The sequence below is a fragment of the Oncorhynchus kisutch genome, linkage group LG4, assembly GCF_002021735.2.
Source record: "Oncorhynchus kisutch isolate 150728-3 linkage group LG4, Okis_V2, whole genome shotgun sequence".
Lineage (NCBI taxonomy): Eukaryota > Metazoa > Chordata > Actinopteri > Salmoniformes > Salmonidae > Oncorhynchus > Oncorhynchus kisutch.
The window spans coordinates 53,060,926-53,076,722 of NC_034177.2; positions in this window are offsets into that span (position 1 = coordinate 53,060,926).

Consider the following 15,797-nt stretch of genomic DNA (forward strand, 5'->3'; position numbering starts at 1 on the left):
ATAGATTTTGGAGTGCAAACTGGAAAATCGCTGTGAGAAGAAGAAAAGACATCCGTGTGGGGATGCATCATATTTGTGAGTGTTGACATGTAGTGAGTATTTCTTCAGGCGAACAAATATCTCTGCTCTCAAAATAATTTACTGCATGTGGAAATGCAGTTCTGCTCGCTCAAAGTCGTGCACGCAAATTAAGCTTGCGAGCATGAGGCTGGCCTGCTCTCGCGGCACCCTTCCTCTGCTCGACTCAAGTCTTTGTTAGCACAATGATGTTTTATCTTGCTCATGCATGCCATCTCCTGCCTGTTAGACTTTTGCAATCGATATTGACATCATTCTACAGTATATTCAGAAAGTATTCAGACCCCTTGACTTTTCCACATTTTATATATATTTTTATTTTACCTTTATTTAACTTGGCAAGTCAGTTAAGAACAAATTCTTATTTACAATGACAACCTAGGAAGTGGGTTAACTGCCTTGTTCAGGGGCAGAAAGACAATATGTTTACCTTGTCAGCTCGGAGATTCGATCTAGCAACCTTTCGGTTACTGGCCCAACGCTCTAACCACTAGGCTACCTGCCTTTTGTTCTCTTCAATCTACACACAATACCCCATACTGACAAAGCAAAAAAAAATCTATATATATATATATATATTACTGTTACATAAGTATTCAGACCCGTTACTCAGTACTTTGGGCTCCCGAGTGGCGCAGCGTTTTAAAGCACTGCATCTCAGTGCAAGAGGCGTCACTACAGTCCCTGGTTCGAATCCAGGCTATATCACACCCGGACGTGATTGGGAGTCCCATAGGGCGGCGCACAATTGGCCCAGCGTCGTCCGGGTTTGGCCGGGGTAGGCCGTCATTATAAAAAATGATTTGTTCTTAACTGACTTGCCTAGCTAAATAGATAAAACTTTGTTGAAGCACCTTTGGCAGCGATTACAGTCTTGAGTCTTCTTGGGTATGACGCTACAAGCTTGGCACACCTGTATTTGGGGAGTTTCTCCCATTCTTCTCTGTAGATCCTTTCATGTTCTGTCAGGTTGGATGGGGAGCATTGCTGCACAGCTATCTTCAGATCTCTCCAGAGGACAACAACCTATCTCTCAACGTGATCAAGACAAAAGAGATGATTGTGGACTACAGGAAATGGAGGACCGAGCATGCCCCCATTCTCATTGACGCGGCTGTAGTGGAGCAGGTTGAGAGCTTCAAGTTCCTTGGCGTCCACATCACCAACAAACTAACATGGTCCAAGCACACCAAGAAGAGGCGTGAAGAGGGCACAACAAAACCTATTCCCCCTCAGGAGACTGAAAAGATTTGGCATGGGTCCTTAGAGCCTCAAAAGGTTTTACAGTTGCACCATAGAGAGCATCCTGACGGGTTGCATCACTGCCTGGTATGGCAACTGCTCAGCCTCTGACTGCAAGGCACTACATAGGGTAGTGCGTATGGCCCAGTACATCACCGGGGCCAAGCTTCCTGCCATCCAGGACCTCTAGGGCCTTCCTCTGACACCGCCTGGTATAAAAATCGTCAAAGACTCCAGCCACTCTAGTCATAGACTGTGCTCTCTGCTACCGCACGGCAAGCGGTACCGGAACAGCTTCTACCCTCAAGCCATAAGAATCCTGAACATCTAATAAAATGGCTACCCAGACAATTTGCATTGCCCCCCCCCCCCCCCCCTTATACGCTGCTGCTACTCTCTGTTATTATCAGTCACTTTAATAACTCTACCTACATGCACATATTACCTCAATTACCTCGACACCGGTGCCCCCGCACATTGACTCTGTACCAGTACCCTGTGTATATAGCCCCTCTCGTGTTATTTACTGCTGCTCTTTAATTTTTTGTTATTTTTATCTCTTACTTTTACTAGGTATTTTCTTAAAACTACATTGTTATGTATTCCTGTTGAACAAATAATATTTGATTTGATTTTAGATAGAGAGAGGGGAGATGGAGGGTTTAGGGGGCAAGAGAGTAAGATTAGGATGTAGTCTATTTAAATCTAAAACACACAAAGTAAACAGGCAATAGCTAATTGAGGAATCTTACAAATTACTCGGTGATAGAATTAATGTGAGTGTATGATCAACACTTACCTTTCATTCAGAGACAAGATGACTCACCTGGCCTTCCTAGCAGCAAAATCATGCCCTGCTTCTTGGAGGTTGGTTTTGTAAGACAACTCGTCCTCAATTGATATGGTGGCGAGTCCATTGAGTCTCTTTTGATTCGTAGTAGAGTTTTTGATGAGTTTGAGCTTGGAGAATGTGAGCTCTCCGCTTGCCACTGTCACTGGGTGTGTGAGAAGAACTCTCAGGGAAACAATGGCATTGGGATACAATAAGGCCATTTGGTGTTTGGATATGTACCCCAGTGCGTCGAGTGGTTTTGCCTGACTGTCCAGTTTCCTGCTCAAGACGTTTCCCGCTCTTTTGCATCAATGTCCCTGGAATACCCGTACATAAGGGCCCTCTTCATTGTTGCGCAGTCCCTGGTAAGCGCTGCAGTGTCCATATCCTTGATGGTGGGGATGTTGTACAGGATGCTAACACTGCTGTGCTCTTCGGCCTGCGTAAAGTGCTCGTTGACGGACTGGATAGCAGAATCAAGAGTCTGATTAAAGAAATATACTTGGAATTTCTGCTGAGGGTCAATCACAGGCTCATTCTCCCTCATAGCCAAGCAGACTCCTCTTCTTCCTGGGACGGACCATGGGCTGCACTGGGAAACAGGGCTCAATACAGCATATCTCCTCTGCCAATTCTTTTGCGCTTGCTAATGCGTCAGCGAAAGCTGCATCAGAGCGGTAGTCTTGGAGGAATACCCTGGTGGAGTTCAGTTGAGCAACTTCTCAAAACTCACAGCAGGCAAACTCTTACTGGTGATGTTCACTTCGAACAAGATGTCATACCAAACAACCACTGCGCACATGAAGCCAAAGTTGTTCATCTTGGCGGGAATGCTTTTTGCCAACAACCTTCATAAATCTTCCCGAATTGTTAATGCACTGGTTTCACAACCTCCACCCGGCTCTTCCGTCTCGTGGTGCTGAGGGGTTTCATTGTGAGTCCATCTTTTACGTGCTATTTCAGCACGTCCCAGCAGTTTGTAGAGCCGGTTAAAAATGCAGAAATCTCTTGAATGGTGTTAAAAAAAACTCAGCCGCCTCCAAGCAACACATTGCTGCATCAGAGAGAATCCGGTTCAGCGAGTACATGCTGCATGGCACAAAAAAGGCCCTCAGATTGATATCCTGCACTCTCTATTAAACTCTACTGTGCCTCACCCACATATTCGCCTCGTGGTCTTACCCCTGCCCTCTCATGTCCATAATGGTGATACCATGTTTCTGTAGTTTTGTGATGAGCAACTCGGTCATGCCCCCTGTTGCCTCAAGGGGGGCATGACTCCAGGAAGTGGCTCTCCTGTGCACTGGCCAATCATCCTCAATTGAAACAAAACGCACCACCATGGTCATCTGCTCTGTTTTGCTCGTCTGGGGTGCAGTCCAAAATTATAGAATAATATTTGGTTGCTTTTGGCTCACTGCTGGATCTCTTGTGCCATCATGTCAATGATTTCATCCTGGATTCTTTTACTGGGGTAGTGCACATGTGTTTATTTGGACTGTACTCTCCTTACATGCTCCTTTATGATACCCAGCATTGACAGCACCTGCAGTCAGTGGAGTCTCTCCGTCAATAGCCTGTTGGGCTTGGGCATCGATAGTTTGCTTGGGCACCAGCCTGATCTCCAGGTCCTTCCACATCTGGAAACTATCTAGGTGGTAATGTGACTTCTCATGCGAGCTGAGGTGGCTCAGATTCTTCCAGTCCCTGGTTCATTCCCTGACCAGTGCAGATTTGCACTTGTGTGAAAAAGTTTGCAGCAAAAACAGAAGGCTCCACCATTTTGCTTGGAATAGACAAGCCATGGTCTCTCCACTCTCTCCCCGTTTGGCATCCTCCTATTGAAGTGGGCCACCGAAAATATTAGTCTCTTGGGAAATTCCCCTCCTAATCCTGATGTGGTCCAGCCTGCACTAACATATCCTATAAAGATCCATTCATATATTTTGGCCACTCATCTTTTATGTTTTTTGTCTGGGAGTCAGATTTAGCAGCAACAGCACCACTTTCATTGGGGATCGGGACCGCAGAATCTGAGTCCATGTCCAAGATAGTAGGGTCTCCTCCAGCATTGTTTGGAGGTGTGAGAGCTGTCATCATTAGTAGAAGTGCTATAGCTTACTTTTAGCTGAAATTATATCCACTAGTAGTAGCTAGCTAACATTAACAGGTTAGGCTACTGCCTTACTCATTAATCATCTTTGTCACACACAAACATTTAAAAAAACAATACAATAATTCATTGGATAATCCCATAAGAACACAAACATCCCCATAGCTACCAAGGATAGTGGGAGTGAACTTCGGGAGAAGCGGGAATGGGGTGGGAACAGCAGCAATAGCTTTGAGCTTATGGCTGGCGTGCTGCCGGCAGTGTAGGAGCCGATCAGGGGTGCCAGAGGGCGGCAGCCAATTGCCAAAATGCTGCCCCCAAATTCAAATGCCGCCATGGCCTCATAATCTTGCGAAATGGGAGAGCCGACCCTGGCTCTAACTCTTCTAAAATCAAATCTAGTACCCCCAAGTACTTCTCTGCTGCTGCCACCACAACATCTATTTTCTGTGACTTACGTTCCATCTCTACGATACAGTTGATAACCATTGCTATGAACGCTAAGAAGCCAACCTTACTGAACCATATATATTGCCTATCCATCTGTTCTGGCATAGATCTAGTATTCACAAGGATTCTCTCAGAATCCTTCAACTTTGATTCAGACTCCTCTACTTTCTTCACTGCCACAGCATATGACACATTCTGACCCTGGCCACCTCAACCTGCCTCTCTCGTACCAGACACCTCCAATCCGCAGCAACATGAGCAACCCTACAGTTGACACACACAACTTTTTCTACCGAAACTACACATTCTCTCTGTCCCATGTCCTCCTGCACACTTCCCACATCTTGGAATCTCCCTCCTACACACTGCTGCGACATGCCCATAAACATGACACCTATAACACTGCAGTGGATATGGCACAAAAGCTCTAACAGCATAACTCATTTATCCTAACATTACTTTGTCAGGTAAAGACTATAAATCAAAGCTCAAAAGAACAGACTACCCCAGAAATTACTCCCGTCAATGGTGCCCTGTACATAAGCGTAAAGTAAGATACAGGTCTTTCGCCAAGTTGCGTCATACGGACCGCCTGCTCACTCTGATCTGAAGAAACACAAACCAACATCACAAGTCCACTTTGGGCTACCTTCAACGACTCAATAGCACCCACCACATTTTCCAACCAACCTGAAGCCACCTATGGCCTGGATCCACCCACTTAAAAAATCTCACTCCCACTGGACCAAACAGATCTCTGTCAAAACCATGTCCATTGATTCAAGGCTCGGTCTCTGGGCTCCTCACCATTCATCAACTTTTCCATTTCACCTCCAAAACTCGAACTGGCATCCAGCTCACTCTGTTTGAACTTGACATCTACTTCTCAGATAGAGTTCAGTGTGTCAAATCGGAGGGCCTGTTGTCCGGACCTCTGGAAGTCTCTATGGGGGTGCCACAGGGTTCAATTCTCAGGCCAACTCTTTTCTCTGTTTGTATCAATGATGTCCACTATCATCATCCACTATCCTCTTCAAAATACCACAGACTATTGATATCCGTAACTTCAATTTAAGTTATCTTGCTACATTCCCACGCTCTCTCAACTGGAAATTTTGGAGCAAACAGCAGCTACTACCCGAGAAAAAAAACACAGTCATCTGATTTCTTCTTCTTCTTATTGACATTTGTATTGTCAGAGACTGTCCTTGCATGGTCTTGGCTGTGGGCAAAGGGTCATTGTCCTGTTGGAAGGTGAGCCTTTATCTCATGGGCTGTCATGTGCCTTACTAAGAAATTGCTTCCGTCTGGCCACTACCATAAAGGCCTGATTGGTGGAGTGCTGCAGAGATGGTTGTCCTTCTAGAAGGTTCTCCATTCTCCACAGAGGAACTCTGGAACTCTATCAGAATGACCATCGGGTTCTTGGTAACCCTGACATAGGCCCTTCTCCCCCGATTGCTCAGTTTGGCCAAACGGTGGTTCCAAACTTCTGCAATTTAAGAACGATGGAGGCCACTGTGTTCTTGGGGACCTTCAATGCTGCAGAATTTTTGCTTCCCCAGATCTGTGCCTCGACACAATCGTGTCTCGGAGCTCTACGGACAATTCCTTCAACCTCATGGCTTGGCTTTTGCTCAGACATGCACTGTCAACTGTGGGACCTTATATAAACAGGTGTGTGCCTTTCCAAATCATGTCCAGTCAATTAAATTTACCACAGGTGGACTCCAATCAAGTTGTAGAAACATCTCAAAGATGATCAATGGAAGCACCTGAGCTCAATTCCGAGTCTCATAGCAAAGGGTCTGAATACTTATATAAATAATATAGTTCCGTTTTTTAATAAACTGATTAAGCTGGCTATTGTTGTTATGTAATCTGCCTGCTGAATGTGCCAGCTAGCTAGCTCTAGAAAGCTTCACTTACAAAGACAGGGATGGAATTTACACCATGGCTACACTGGCTGTGTGCATGCGCATGATCATTTTGTCTCTCCCCACCAGACTCGATTATCACATGCAGGTTAAAGGCCCAATGCAGCCTTTTTTATATAAATATCAAATCATTCTGGGTAAAAATTGAGTACCTTACTATAATAGATTTCCATTAAAATGGGCTAAAATGGCTTTTCAGCACAAACTATTTCTCAAGCAAGAATTTTGCTAGGACTTTCTGAGAGTGGTCTGAGTGGGGAGGGGAAACTGAAATCTAACTGTTATTGGCAGAGAGGTTAGGAACTATTAACCAATTTACCGCATGGTCAGGTCACCATGGAAAGCAGTAACTCCCGCCCATGCAAACCTGCTGATTAGAAGGTTCTGTGTAAATTGTATTTTCAACCAATCAGGAAATAACACTGCTTAATTTTTTTCACACATTTACAGTGTTAGTTTCATCAGCTGTTGTACAATATTATATAAACACAGGAAAACCTGAATTTTAAGAGAGAATATTAACATTGTGGCCAAAGGTTTTGAGAATGACACAAATCTTAATTTCCACAAAGTTTGCTGCTTCAGTGTCTTTAGATATTTTTGTCAGATGTTACTATGGAATACTGAAGTATAATTACAAGCACTTCATAAGTCTAAAAGGATTTTATTGATAATTACATGAAGTTGATTCATAGAGTCAATATCTGCAGTGTTGACTCTTCTTTTTCAAGACCTCTGCAATCCGCCCTGGCATGCTGTCAATTAACTTCTGGGCCACATCCTGACTGAATGCAGCCCATTCTTGCATAATCAATGCTTGGAGTTTGTCAGAATATGTGGGGTTTTGTTTGTCCACCCGCCTCTTAAGGATTGACCACAAGTTCTCAATGGGATTACGGTCTGGGGAGTTTCCTGGCCATGGACCCAAAATATAAATGTTTTGTTCCCCGAGCCACTTAGTTATCACTTTTGCCTTATGGCAAGGTGCTCCATCATGCTGGAAAAGGCATTGTTCGTCACCAAACTGTTCCTGGATGGTTGGGAGAAGTTGCTCTCGGAGGATGTGTTGGTACCATTCTTTATTCATGGCTGTGTTCTTAGGCAAAATTGTGAGTGAGCCCACTCCCTTGGCTGAGAAGCAACCCCACACATGAATGGTCTCGGGATGCTTTACTGTTGGAATGACACAGGATTGATGGTAACGCTCACCTTGTCTTCTCCGGACAAGTTTTTTTCTGGATGCCCCAAACAATCGGAAAGGGGATTCATCAGAGAAAATCCTCAGCAGTCCAATCCCTGTACCTTTTGCAGAATATCAGTCTGTCCAAGTGGCTTATTTGCTGCGTGCAGATGCACTCACACCTGCCTGCTGCCATTCCTGAGCAAGCTCTGTACTGGTGGTGCCCCGATCCCGCAGCTGAATCAACTTTAGGAGACGGTCCTGGCGCTTGCAGGACTTTCTTGGGCGCCCTGAAGTCTTCTTCACAACAATTGAACCGCTCTCCTTGAAGTTGTTGATGATCCGATAAATGGTTGATTTAGGTGCAATCTTACTGGCAGCAATATCCTTGCCTGTGAAGCCCTTTTTGTGCAAAGCAATGATGACGGCATGTGTTTCCTTGCCGTTAACCATGATTGACAGAGGAAGAACAATGATTACAAGCACCACCCTCCTTTTGAAGCTTCCAGTCTGTTATTCAAACTCAATCAGCATGACAGAGTGATGTCCAGCCTTGTCCTCCTCAACACTCACACCTGTGTTAACGAGAGAATCACTGACATGATGTCAGCTGGTCCTTTTGTGGCAGGCCTGAAATGCAGTGGAAATGTTTTTTTGCGATTCAGTTCATTTGCATGGCAAAGAGGGACTTTGCAATTAATTGCAATTCATCTGATCACTCTTCATAACATTCTGGAGCATATGCAAATTGCCATCATATAAACTGAGGCAGCAGACTGAAAATTAATATTTGTGTCATTCTCAAAACTTTTGGCCTTGATTGTACTGTGTGTGTGTGCGAGAAAGAAAGAAATTGAGCTGCAGTCCCGAGGTAGAGACACTGACTATTGTTGGTAAAGTAGGGTTATAGCTTTAAAACACTGACGTGCATTATGGGTAACATAGTAAGTTAACTTTAGTTTTTTGGAATGCAATTGTGTGTGAAGGGGATGTAGCCGTACTGTGAGCTACGCTCTTTTTGCTACGTTAGACCACTACTTTATTTTGCATTCAGACTACCTCAAATGATATGATAAGTTTTTATAAAAGTTTTTATAAAAGTGAACTACTTCAGTGGAATTCCAGACTAACTTGTCATCATTAGCAGCAGATAAGATTCCCAAATGTGGGAATTACCCCAGAGCTAGCAAGTGAAGGATCCCTTGATCAGTCCCGACTACAGTCTGGAGGCGAGGCAGCAAAGGTAAAACTGGGGGCTCGCCCGGGATTTATCCTGCCTGAATCGGTGAGTTATTCACATTCTACAGGAATATTAAAGAGAAGAAAAAAAAAATAGAAGACATAAGCCTGAGGATTCGACGTGCTACTCAAACCCATTCATGTCGCTAAATACAGTGAATGAAGAATGGCAATCACAAATGAATGAATTTGATGTTGCAAATGCTAACAGTAACTGCAATCCATTTCTGCCAAGTTCAGAGGTAGCTAATATGCAGCCCACCGCAGCTAATATGGCTGTGAGTCAAAGACGTCTCAATGGCCAAAGAGAGAAACGAATCCATTCAAGTCTCATGTGAAAAACAGAATTGTGGGTGACAGTGGAATTGAATCACAGCTAAGTCACAACCAAAACTATGCCAGCTGGCATGAGAGATGATCACCTAAAAATGCTCTCTCTGGAAATGTGTTACAACCATCTACTGAAATGCTGTATACTCCATGCACTAAACCTTTCAACTCTGCCAACCACATACTCTATGCAGCGTGTACCCCTGTAGATGCTGTTTACTCCCATTGCCCACACAGGATGCCAGCAGCTCTGACCTCCCCTCCAGCCATGCCTCCTGTGAAAAATCACCTCTCACAGTCGCAGGACAGCCATGGATGTATCCAGAGTGATGCTCTGCCCACTGAAGGTGATGAAATATGCTGTTATGAAATCTTGCTCCAGGCGAGCAAGATCCAGCTCCCATGGCAGGCAGCCCCGGTGTGTACATTATGATATCTCATCTGACAGTGAGGACGAATACACTACTCAGGAGAGGATCCCCACACTACGATCAGGTCAGTTTGATGGTTCGGGCTCATGGAAAGAGCTCTTACATCGCTTTGAGAGCTGTGCTAGAGCTAATCACTGGTCAGAAAGGACAATGTCAGTCCAGCTGTTAAGGTTTTCTTCTGTTGTGAAAAACCTAAACATCCCTATCTGGTGCAAACAAACACAGAGACAGGAACAATCACCCACGAAACACTCAAAGAATATGGCTGCCTAAATATGGTTCCCAATCAGAGACAACGATAACACCTGCCTCTGATTGAGAACCACTTCAGGCAACCATAGACTTTTCTAGATAACCCCACGATACCACAATCCCAATACCTACAAAAAAAACAAGACAAATCACACCACATAATTAACCCATGTCACACCCTGGCCTGACCAAAATAATAAAGAAAACACAAAATACTAAGGCCAGGGCGTGACAATAAGTCCTAGATTATTTGCTCATATCGTGCAGCCTTTACGTGGCAGTGTGGAAATTCTCAATTAAGCAGTGGTGTAAAGTACTTAAGTAAAAAGTACTACTTAAGTCATTTTTTTAGGTATCTGTACTTTAATATTTTTATTTTTTACAACTTTTACTTCACTACATTCCTAAAGGAAATACTGTACTGTTTACTCCATACATTTTCCCTGACACCTAAAAGTACTCGTTATATTTTGAATGCTTAGCAGGACAGGAAAATGGTCCAATTCACGCACTTGTCAAGAGAACATCCCTGGTCATCTACTGCCTCTGATCTGGAGGACTCACTAAACATAAATGCTTTGTTTGTAAATTATGTCTGAGTGTTGGAGTGTGCCCCTGGCTATCTGTAAATTTAAAAAAACAAGAAAATGGTGCCACCTGGTTTGCTTAATATAAGGAATTTGAAATGATTTATACTTTTACTTTTAATACATAAGTACATTTTATCAATTACATTTACTTTTGATACTTAAGTATATTTAAAACCAAATACTTTTAGACTTTTACTCAAGTGGTATTTTACTGGGTGACTTTCACTTTTACTTGAGTAATTTTCTATTAGCGTATCTTTACTTTTACTTATACTGTCTATACACACCATGTATTTATATTTTGGATTCTGACACTGCTCACTCTAATATATCTACTTTGGATTGTTAATTTGGACTCATTCTGACATTTCTTGATTTCTTGTTTAGATTTTTACCGTCAAATCCAAGGGACTACTTGGATATAAAGTGTTTTTTGACGAAAATGAAAACGTGTCAGTTTGTCACTCTCACAAGGTTGGAGTAATAACAAGTTAAACTACTTAAGACATTGGCTCGAATATAGGTTGTGCCTTTAGATTTTGACTTCTCAATCCCCCGTCCTGGTCTGTATCGCAACCTTTCCTGGAAGTAATGTGATGTTGAGCCTCTGGGTTTAGAAACTCTGTAATTGTACTTTCATGCACTGCAGATTGTTGTCAGAGATCTGTATGATGCTTATGTCTCCGCCCTAACAATGGGAGTCGTTATCCCAAAGGCAGGCCTACATATTAAGCCATAGAAACGCATTGGGCTTATTTTGGACAGAGTTTGGCAAGAGTTAAGACTCTCGCTTCACTTTTCCCTCTCTGCTGTTGTCCACGAGCCAGGATTGCCAGGTCAAGTTACAGTTCTAGCCCAATGACCACTCAAAACCTGACCAAAATGCCTGAAAACTAGCCCCATATTTTTTTCACAGCAAGAGAGGAGTTTCCATATTTATATAATAAACCCATTTCCCATAACGTTATCAAGCCAATTAAGAAGAAATATCATAGGAACTTGTAATGACGTTAGAAGCTAAATGTGGTTTTCCTCAAAATAATAGTTATTGCAAGCTATGACATGACATAATAAAGAAATGTGGATATGTGTCAAGAGAAAAGATAATATGCCCTGATTAAACTCGCCAGATCATTTTCCAATGGATGTTGATTTAACTAATTTGACTGCTACAATTAAGCAATAAGGTACAAGGGGGAATGGTATTTGGCCAGTATACCACTGCTAAGGGCTGTTCTTAAGGATGACATGCAAAATGCCTGGTTACAACTGTTAGCTGTGGTAAATTGGCCATATACCACAAAACCCTGGGGTGGCTTATTGCTATTATAAAACGGGTTAACAACGTAATTAGAACAGTAAAAAGTAATGTTTTGTCATACCCCGGCCAATCAGCATTCAAGGCTCGAACCAGGTTTATAATTGTAAATAAATCCCCTTTGCACATGTGCATAACTATAGTAAATCCAACAGGAGAGTTTGAGTGATGAAAGATGGACAGAAGATCTTCATCCCTGAGCAAGAAACTCTTGGACAAACAAATAAACGAATTATAGGCTATTTTCTGGCAATTGTGCTGTTATTATGTGCCAGCTGTTAAGACTACAAACCATTCCGTTATAAAATGGCCCATTTACGAGATTAACTTGTCATTTCAATAGGCATAGGCTACAGACTCAAATCTGGGTTTATGATTGTAATTTAATTTTGCCATAGTTTGCTAAGATAAAGACAGGTAGCAAATAGCCCCTGATAGGCCTACATCTCATTTCAGATAGTCTACAGTAGCCTAGACAAGATGTAGGCAAGACGTAAACTGAACGATTTAGCAGCTTGCTTAGTTCAAACTAACAGACTGATTTATTTATGAAAAGTGAGGCGATTTCGAGGTAAGAAGTGCTTGTTTCCCAAAAGCCAGCTGAAATAGCCTACTGAGAATGGGGACATAATTTAAATTACTGAATTCAATATTAATAATATGTCAAATCAACTGATCATGCTTGTCAACAACAGCCAGTGTTTATTTGATCTGTAGCCTAATATGACTACTGTTACCATCAATCTAATACATTCTAACAACTGCTCGGTAATTGCGATAGAGCTTCGATAATTTCCAATTTAATTCACTAAACAAGTCCATAAATAATTGCATAATAACACAAGGCTACATCAATAAACTTATGTTATAGGCTATTTATTAAATTGGTTGTCCTTCTCCTGGTAGGCTACACAAGTGGCAAAAATTGATTTGCAATGACTCCAGTGATATCTTCATTTCAAAATATTTATTGTATCAAATGGTAGCCTACAAATGGCATACACATTAATAGGCTACTTGTTGGTCAAAATAGGCAAATGTATCATTCTCCACATTTAGCCTAATGTGAATTTCTTTGAGGACTTTCCCCCATAAAAAGAACCACACGAGGGAGTTCCATAACTTCCTTTTCAAATTTCCACTTGGGCAGCCCACGAGACCCAAGAACTGAGCATACATAAAGCACTTTGCTTGATGCCGTTTTATTTAAGGGTCATTCTATGATTTTATTTTTACAAATTGTATAGTATATATGTTTTTTAATCAAAAATAATAGTCAGATAATAGTTAACCCCTTAACATTATAAAATCAACATAAATGACAGCTTAACATATTTTTAAAAATATTTTTACTACATTACATTTAAAAAAATGCTTGTGCAGCCTTTTTGTCACGGGTGTTATCTATATTTTAGATGGCAATTCAGGCTTTCCAGAATGTAATTTCAGTCTTTCATTTGCATATATAACCAAAAACAGAAAAGGTTAATGATAATACTAAGAAATTGTTTGGAATAGTAATAATTTAAACATGCATGTGTAAAGTTCTATTGTCACAAATTTTCCATCTATACTACTGAATTTTCAAAAAATATTAGAAATAATTGAGGTTGAGTCATCGATTTAATGATCATATCCTTAAAATGCTTACTAATGAATGTAGCAACAGTTAGGTAGATACAAAAACCATATTCAATTAAATTGGGCAACTCTGATGCCAGAACACCAATATGCCATACAGTAATATGGCAGGTAGCCTAGTGGTTAGAGCATTGGGCCAGTAACTGAAAGGTTGCTAGATTGAATCCCCGAGCTGACAAGGTAAAAATCTGTCATTCTGTCCCTGAACAAGGCCGTCATTGTAAATAAGAATTTGTTTTTAACTGACTTGCCTAGTTAAATAAAGGTTAAATAAAAAATACCAGTGACGCAAGGTATGACAGCAATTAATGCTTTGGTTTTCTCTAGATACAGAGCACATATGTCTTCCTCGTAACTCTGACCTTGCAGTACTGGGTTAGCCATATCTATCAAATGGAAAGCCATATTATGTGATTACAATATTGAAACAGTAATTAAATGCTAATAAGTCTTTTTTTTATATAATTGTTGAGGGTTTTACAAAACATCATTGAGAAAAAAGTTTGTAGTGCTTCTGATTGTCACTGACGTTATCGTCATGTCACTGGTATTACGAGCAAGAACAAGAACAGTAACACCAGTGACAAGATGGCATATCTAAGATGGCGGCCACTGTAGCTCAAACAACACTTCTTAAATTGTAAATAAATCACTTAATCATGCAATTTTATAAATAATTTAAATCCAATGTCCTTTCTCTTTACTATAAACTGAAAATACCAGTGACACATCTTAAGTCCTCGCAAGAAAATACCAAGTTAATCATAACTAATTGGTCTGCTAGCTGTCTGAATCGCCGTGTCTCCATCCAGCCCAACTACTCACTGGACTCCTATGACCACTCGGCTATGCATGCCTCTCCCTAATGTCAATATGCCTTGTCCATTGCTGTTCTGGTTAACCGCCATCAATAAGAGACATTACTGTGCAGCTGTATTCATCGACCTGGCCAAGGCTTTCGACTCTGTCAATCACCACATTCTTGCCACAGAGTTCAATTCTCGGGCCGACTCTCTTCTCTGTATACATCAATGATGTCGCTCTTGCTGCTGGTGATTCTCTGATCCACCTTCACGCAGACGACACCATTCTGTATATTTCTGGCCCTTCTTTGGACACTGTGTTAACTAACCTCCAGATAAGCTTCAATGCCATACAACTCTCCTTCCGTGGCCTCCAACTGCTCTTAAATGCAAGTAAAACTAAATGCATATATATTACTTCACCACCATGGCATATTTATTGCCTTACCTCCCTTATCCTACCTCATTTGCACACACTGTATATAGACTTTTTTCCTACTGTATTATGCTTGTTTATTCCATGTGTAACTCTGTGTTGTTGTATGTGTCGAACTGCTTTGCTTTATCTTGACCAGGTCACAGTTGTAAATGAGAACTTGTTCTCAACTAGCCTACCTGGTTAAATAAAGGTGAAATAAAAATAAAATTGTTAACATATGAAGAGAGAGTGCAAACTCAGCATATGCTTTTCAAAACAGTCCCGTCTCCAATGAGCCTTTGACCCAGGACGAAATTGGCAAGGATGTTGCATTATTTTCAAAGTGGTGATTTTTATATATTTTAACACCAGTGACATGAAATTGAGGGACAGCTATTACTTTATTAAATTATTTGTAATGTTTATTTGATATTTTAGTTTTTTTAAAGTAGTCCACTAAATAACTATAATACTTTCCTTTGTATTATGCCATTTAAAGAGGGAGAAAAATGTCACTAAACCATGACTCATGACCAGAGGGACAAGACAATTTCATGGTACTGAACGTGCTCTACAATATATATATACATATAAATTGCAATATAACTGTCTTACATATGTTTTGTTAATAATAAACACTTCAATCAAAGCAAAAACAAAAAAAAAAAAAGTATGTGTCATTATCTCACAATTTTAAGTGTTTTTCCTCGTGAATAAGGCCCGGACAGGAAAGCCCCCATTTTCATAGAATGACCCTTAAAGCAAAGTCAACATTAGAATGCAGTTTAAACCACCTACGAGCGAATTTCTCTAATGCGCCCAAAGTCGTTTTCCAGTGCTTTGTCTCCATTATTTATTGATGTGCATATTAATATATTTGACGGAGAAAGGGTTGGAAACAAGTGTCTCCATTATGACGATCTACATTGACTACCTTCAACCG